This window comes from Berghia stephanieae, chromosome 6, assembly GCF_034508935.2.
Source record: "Berghia stephanieae isolate SIO BIC M18660-M18661 chromosome 6, UCSD_Bste_1.3, whole genome shotgun sequence".
NCBI classification, from domain to species: domain Eukaryota; kingdom Metazoa; phylum Mollusca; class Gastropoda; order Nudibranchia; family Aeolidiidae; genus Berghia; species Berghia stephanieae.
Window position 1 is genome coordinate 29,376,582 of NC_088365.1, and position 7,500 is coordinate 29,384,081.

The 7,500-nt window shown below is 34.8% G+C and overlaps 1 protein-coding gene across 1 annotated transcript in view; it reads left to right on the forward strand.

Moving 5' to 3' along the window:
• The first annotated feature begins 558 nt into the window (after positions 1–558).
• The window catches only part of LOC144974811 (protein kinase C delta type-like), a 181,918-nt gene continuing 174,976 nt past the window's right edge, over positions 559–7,500 (forward strand). Inside the window, exon 1 of the mRNA XM_078918105.1 lies at positions 559–914. The gene's annotated coding sequence lies outside the window, so the exon portion shown is untranslated. The remainder of the gene's footprint in view (positions 915–7,500) is intronic.

A 7,500-nucleotide genomic window follows, 5' to 3' on the forward strand; every position in this document is an offset into this window, starting at 1 on the left:
TATATATATATATATATATATATATATATATATATATATATATATATATATAGACAGAGAGAGATAGAGAGAGAGAGAGAGAAAGCGAGAGAGAGAGAGAGAGAGAGAGAGAGAGAGAGAGAGAAGAGAGTTTCTTTTACGGAGGGAGAGAGGAAGCGAATTAAAGAGAGTGGGGAGAATAGATACGGAGAAAGAGGAAGTGAAGTGAGGGGGGGGGGAGAGGGTTGGAGAGAATATGAGGAACATAGAGAAAGAGAGAGGGGTGGAGAGAAAGAGAGAGAGAGAGTTAGGGGATGGGGCGAGAGAGATAAGGAGAGAGAGAGACAGAGAGAGAGAAATAAAGAGAGAGAGAGAGGGAGAGAGAGAGAGAGAGAGAGAGAGAGAGAGAGAGAGAGAGAGAGAGAGAGAGTGGTCACGAGCCATAAGTAGGTGATCTGTTAAACTGGAATGTTGACTCGGATAAAAATGATGAGAGGAAGTAAGCTAAGTACAAAGGCGGTGGAACCGTTTGTTGATATTTCCCGCGTTGCTCACCACTCACGTGCGCTAGTGGTAATCATTGCTACTTACTGATTCCTGCCATCAAGGCTAGACATAGCTATTATTGCAGATCGTTGCTAATCTACGTATGCGATCAGTTTTTAGCGACGTGCTGAATAACACATTTTGTCCTGACACAACCGGCCTTTGTTGGATTTAACTGTTTGGATTATTCTTACACAAATTCTTGTGTCTCTTCCTCAACTAATTATCATTAATCATCTGGATTCGTTACCGTCGGGATATCAACCATTGGATTCGTTACTGCTGAGGATAGTTATCAACTATCAACCCATTGGGTTCATTATCGCCGATATATTGACTTTAATTATAAATCAATTTGTTTTGATCTATCTAAAACCTCCCAAAGAAAGGTAAGTGAGACCCTCATAATGAGCTTTATGGTTGTTGTTTTATTTACGTCTCTTCAGGCACAGTATTATAATTATGTTGAAATTTTAGGGCGTAATTTGGAGTAACAACATGAAAGTTATAATAGATACCTACTGTAAATGAGCCGGGGTCGTCTTTGTTATAACCTGGAATAATAACCACTCAAAAATTAAAAAGGCATTTATATAGAGCATTTGTTTTACTTTACTCTATTAGCTTTACAAAATGGTTCTGTCTTTCATAGCTGGTCATAGGACACAAACGTTTCACTTCCTACAATAGAATGTGGCTCTACATTTTGAATTCCATATTTAATGCATTATTTAACAATGTTATTGCCATTCTATTCAGAAGATTTGGTTATTTAAATGTTTTTTCATCATACTTACTATATAAATTTGTAATAGTAATAACATCAACCTTAGAAGATGATAGCAACTACAGACGATATTATGGTTTTGAAAAACGTTCTAAGAGGTGGAGCTATCTGAGTATTTAGCTACTTAGGTTTTAACACGACTTATTCAGAAAAATAGTACAGAGCGGGCATTTGTATCAAGAATGATGTGAAAAATAAGGTTTGGAGTAGTGCGAGATGAAAACAGAATAAAAAGTCACGGGGCCAGTGTCAAACTCAGGATCGAATTGACACGACACCTCCGCCTGGCCAAGAGAGAGAGAGAGAGAGAGAAAGAGAGAGAGAGAGAGAGAGAGAGAGAGAGAGAGAGAGAGAGAGAGAGAGAGAGAGAGAGAGAGAGAGAGAGCGAGGACAGCGAGCGGTCGCACAACCCACTGAGCTATCCAGTCACACATTTTATTTTCTCTTTTCACCTGGCACCTCTCATTACCCTATTTTTCTCAACACGACTTATTGTAATTATATTAAGAACGAAAAGAATCTTGATTTCCCTTGTAGATATATACAAAAAAAGAGACAATTCGATACATGCCATACATTTGTCCTTGGCATACGATGAATATGATTTGTTTTTCTATGATGCTTATGTTCAACACATCTATAATGAAATTCAAAGTTTTTATCAATGCACCAATATGAGCTTTTGTTTGTTTGTGCGTGTTGTTATGTATTAATTTATGCAAATGACAATGCATAGTACTTTAAGATCTTTTGACACAATATAATATAGTCTACTCCAAAATGATTATTTCTGACATGATAAGATACTAACCTATCATTTGTATACCATACCCTTTTATTGATAGTATTAATTAAATTCCAACATGCATCTATATCTTAGCATTATCAGCCCTTTGTTTACTGTCTTAAGCTCGTATATCCACCAAATTTATTTATGCATTTACCTGTTTAAGTCTGTACTATTTCACAGGAATGTAGTGACGATAGCCAAGAGATATTGTGCGCCGACATCGTCACCGTCATCGTTATCATCATCAGCATCATCATCACTATCGTATCCTCTTTATCATCATCATCATCCTCATCATCATCATCATCATCATCATCATCATCATCATCATATTCTTCTTCTTCTTCTTCTTCTTTTTCTTCTTCTTCTTGGCATTATATAACCAGGTGAGACACTTTATTAACGATAAGTTGGATCAAATATATTGAGATCTTCATCTCCCTGGCTGGCAAGAAAGCTGAAATAAATTAAATTGTGACATCACCCGCATTCTATCTGTAGCCATACAATAAATATTACTATTGCTCTACTGACTCCAGTCCCATAACGGCCATACAAATATTAACGGGGCCAAGCTATGAATAAGACAAAATAAAACAAAGACAGAGACGCAGCATGCAGTTTGTTTCGGCTTATCTTTCCCTTGCGGCCTCTCCTTCAGTGATTCTTACCTTCTTACTTCTCAATCCCGCGCATTGGGTTCTCGTGTATCAATTTACAAAACCAATAGCTGCTTGTCTTGCCACCGACTGGCATGCGTCAGTGATAAGTTAAACAACACGATATTGACGTCATCATGATTGTAATCACAGTATCATCATCATCATCATCATCATCATCATCATCATCATCATCAACATCATCATCATCATCATCAACATTATCATCATCATCTTAATCATCATCAACATCATCATCATCATCTTAATCATCATCATCATCACTATCATTGTCCTACTCGCCGTATGTACAGAAAACAATAAATACACTCTTAACTGCAAAATTAAAACAAGAAAATATTTGTTAAAAATTTACAAGTTACGTTTTATTTATAATGACAATTTGCGATTGATTGAATGACTGATGAAATACATATAATTAAAATATCATATCATGTAACTCGATATATAAAGACATAAACGCTAACCACTAAACAATCATCCTCATGATATGAACAGTCGGTGTCATGGTATTGTTTATATTTTACTGCGAGTTATTTTAGCATTACTATCCTTGACGGTCTATCAATCTGTCTATCCTTCCACCTATCCCGCTCAGAACGGTACATTGTTGAGTCCTTAGAATTTATTCTTTACTCATATTCTCTCTCCATACTCAGGTATAAAATGAGTACACGGCCGTTAACAGCCTTGTGTCCGTCGGAATGGAATTTCGCCTAACAGGCATCACGTCTCGTCCTCCATGTTACATGTTGCTGTTGTCGATGGACCCCTTTGTATTTGTTGAAACACGTTCTGTTTTCTTTTGCTTTTGTATTTAAAAAAAAGTCAAACACTGCATATATATATATATATATATATATTATATATATATATATATATATATATAGTATATATATATATATATATATATATATTATATATATATATATATATATATTGGTTGAACAAGAAACATAGCATTTTATTGCTCACATTGGAAGTCTGAACTGGCTGACGCTCATTAAAAGATGTTCAACGACCAATTCAAGGATTCCTTCTATAAAGAAGATATTCTATAGGTAGTGCCAATGTTGTGACAGTACAATAAACTGTTGTCGTGTAGGTATACATTTTTAAAGTCTTGATCGACGTAAACACGTTAGCAGATCTGATAATGCAATTATGGGCTTAATAAAACATTTTTGTAATCGACAAAATCTTGCGCTTGTTTGAGAGTACATCATATTCATATTTCCTTTACAACACCGAGCCCATAACATTTCGGGTAATCAGATCTGAAAATCAATGCACGTAGGTCTTAATCTATCCGCCCTTGGTCATCTAGGTTATTTTGGGAATTGAATCTTCAAGAAAAATTTCCCGAGAGATTAATACAGGAGATCGTTTCTATTTGTTTTTCATTTTTTAAAGAATGATTCAGGATAAATAATGCAAGAAATAATAATGATATATTGCGAATTTGATTTCAAAATATCCCACCTTAAATCATTCTCACAAACCATCCCCAATAATAATCAATAATTTTTCTTTTTACGTATAATATTATACAGGGACAATTTTCTTGTAAAGTGCCAAAGGTGGATTAGAAGAAAATTTGTGTATCTACAAATGTAAAACTTTGGATTTCTCTTTGCTTGGTTATTTCAAAATGCATCTACATTGTCGTGTATACAGGGTTTGCTGTTGACGTCACATAAGAGTTTGCAGTCGTTATTAGACAGCCATAGGGTAATCATTAAACTACTTAGATAATTTGTTTGACTGCAATCTCCACTTCCTTCCATGCTGTCTCTTTCTCCCTCAATCCAGCCTCTATGTTTTATATTTGTGCCATCGTAAAGTATAATTTCTAAGGTTCTATTTTTGTCAATTTATTCTTACAAAGGTAATTTGTATTATACCAACATCGAACATTGTCAATTGAAAAGAAACCGAATAGATAAATTATATCACACCGACTAAACCACAATTGAGTGTCCTATCGTACATTGAACTATTAACCCTTCAACCCCCAAACTGAATTTATTTCAAATGTTATGTGAAATTGATATAGATAGCGCCATTATCCATTTACAATGCTCAATAGCGCTTCACAATGGCAATAACAAATAATAAGTAAACAAATTAATAAATATACACATTCACACACAAACACATCCACACACACACACACACACATACACACACATACACACATATACATATATACACATATGCACATACATAAACAAATGTGCATAAACAAACATACACATAGACAAACACATATACATACATGCGCACATACATACAAACACATATATCAATTATTAATTTGATAGGTATATCTTAATAACTCAGTTTCGAGGGATTTTTTTAAAAAATATCAAAGGTCTGACAGTTTCTTGTATAAATAGTCAATGAGTTCCATACAGCTGGAGCAGAAAAGTCAAAAGATCGTTCAGAGAATTTAGTTTTAGGGATTTTTCTTTCAAATAATACTGAGTAGAAAACCCGAGGGAGCGACTTGGAATATGGACCGTAAGAAGTGATTCTAAGTAATCTGGAGCGGTGTTGTGAAGACATTTAAAGGCAAGGCATGCTAGTTTATAATCAACTCTCCTCTCCACGGGCAGCCAATGAAGGTATTCCAAAGCGGGAGTTATATGCTGATTCTTGTTTGTCTGGGTGACAATTCGTGCTGCCCTGTTTTGTAACAACTGTAGTCTTGCGACCAAGCTCTTTGGAAGCCGTAGAGAATGGAGTTGTAATAGTCTAGCCTGCTGAAAAAAGTGGATTAATGAGCATCTTGCAAATTTCTTCATCTAAACGATTTCGGATATGACTAATAGACCTTAAAATAAAATGTAGATTTTTACACAGTTTTGTTATATGATATTGCATATTAAGAAATTCATCCAAATAAAACCAAGGTTTTTTACAATTGAAGATCTGGAAATGACAGAGTCACAAATCAAAAGTTCTTCCGTTAGAATGGTCTTTCCTTGTTTTCTAAAAACGATGAATTCAGTTTTATCGTCATTGAATTTTAGCTTGTTTTGGGTCATCCAGAGCTTGATGTGAGAGACAAAGAAGAAATTGGGAAATATAGCTGTCTATCATCGGCGTAAAGATGGTGACTGATGCTGTAGGATTCAGTGATGCTAGAAAGAGGTGTGATGTAGACAGTGAACAGAAATGGACCCATCATCTATAATCCTATAATTTATAATATGGTTATAACAAGCGAAAGCAACTTGGGATATTTTTTTTAAATGTGGAAATGTGTGTAGATCGAGACAAATCATTTGAGCCATCAACTATCAAAATCGGTCCGGTAACAAAGTCTGTAGCTGCACACAAATGAATCTGGCAACAGGGAGGCCAGATAGAAATTTATAACATCAAAAGAGCAATCATTAAGCCCTAGCAGATTTGATAAATAATACCTTTTTTCAACAGGTGATGGAATTACCATTGATTTTGAAAATGATTGCAAATTACCAGTATATCCGTTTGTGAAATATAGTTTTATAAGAATTTTGTGATGTTTAGTAAAATTTTAACATTGGCTTGAACTCCAACCATATATGTATATGTATATATGTATATATATATACAAAACTGTGGTTTTGTGAAAAGAAAACCCAGTAAAACATTATACATGCTGTGATAAAATGTCATTTAGTAAGTTTCGATAGACAACAATATTAAGTAACTCAAAATTTATAGAAATGATATATCTAGTTTTCACGAATTTCTATAGATTGAATGTTGACAACGACAAAAAACTTTTCAACAAAGTAGCATTTCACAGTGACGAAAACATGTGAGCAAAATTGATACTGTTCACATTTTTTCAGGATTTCAGCGACACGTTGGTACCAATGTGCACATATTTAGCAGGTCTGATAACCGAACGAAATTATTGGCTTGTTTTAGCATGGTAATAATGGACAATATTTATTCTTGGTTTGAGAGAATTTCCATTACAACAATGGGTTTTTAGACCTGCTTATAAATACACAACGGTTTGTTACTACCATACCCTCGCTCTAAACTACTTTTCATTATCAAACCGAGAGAAACTGATGGAAATAAAACCTTCCATAGTCTTTAAAAGTATTCCTTATCTTTTATGTGTGTGTGTGTGTGCGTGTGTGTGTGTGTGTTTCGAAATGTTACAAGATCAACCTTTTGGCGCAGACTAATAATAAGAGATTCGAGTTAGATCAACCTCCACGTGTTTGGGGTTAATTCCTATTTCTTGTGAGTCTTGATATTTCCGAAAAGAGGAAGCTTGTATCCGAGAAACAACAAACCTACGCACAATGGAATACTTCTGGTTTTTGTAAGTCTGTTTACCTGATTACCCGTTGACGCGACTTTTAAACAAAATCGGTGAGTACACCTGTAACTCATGCGCTTAACATATTATCCGGCCTTCACCTGAGTTGCTATAATTACTTAAGTTTTCAGTTTACTTGTAGCTTGTCTTCAGGGTGTGGTTCTCTTCTAAATGTTGTAAACATGCTCAAGTTTGTGTATATAAATGCTCGGATATCAGCAGCTAATTACTCGTTGTTATCATTATCATTATTACCACCACCACCACCACCACCACCATCATCATCATTATCATTATCATCATCTTCATCATCATCATCATCATCATCATCATCATCATCATCATAATCATCATCATCATCATCATCCATCATCATCATCATCATCAT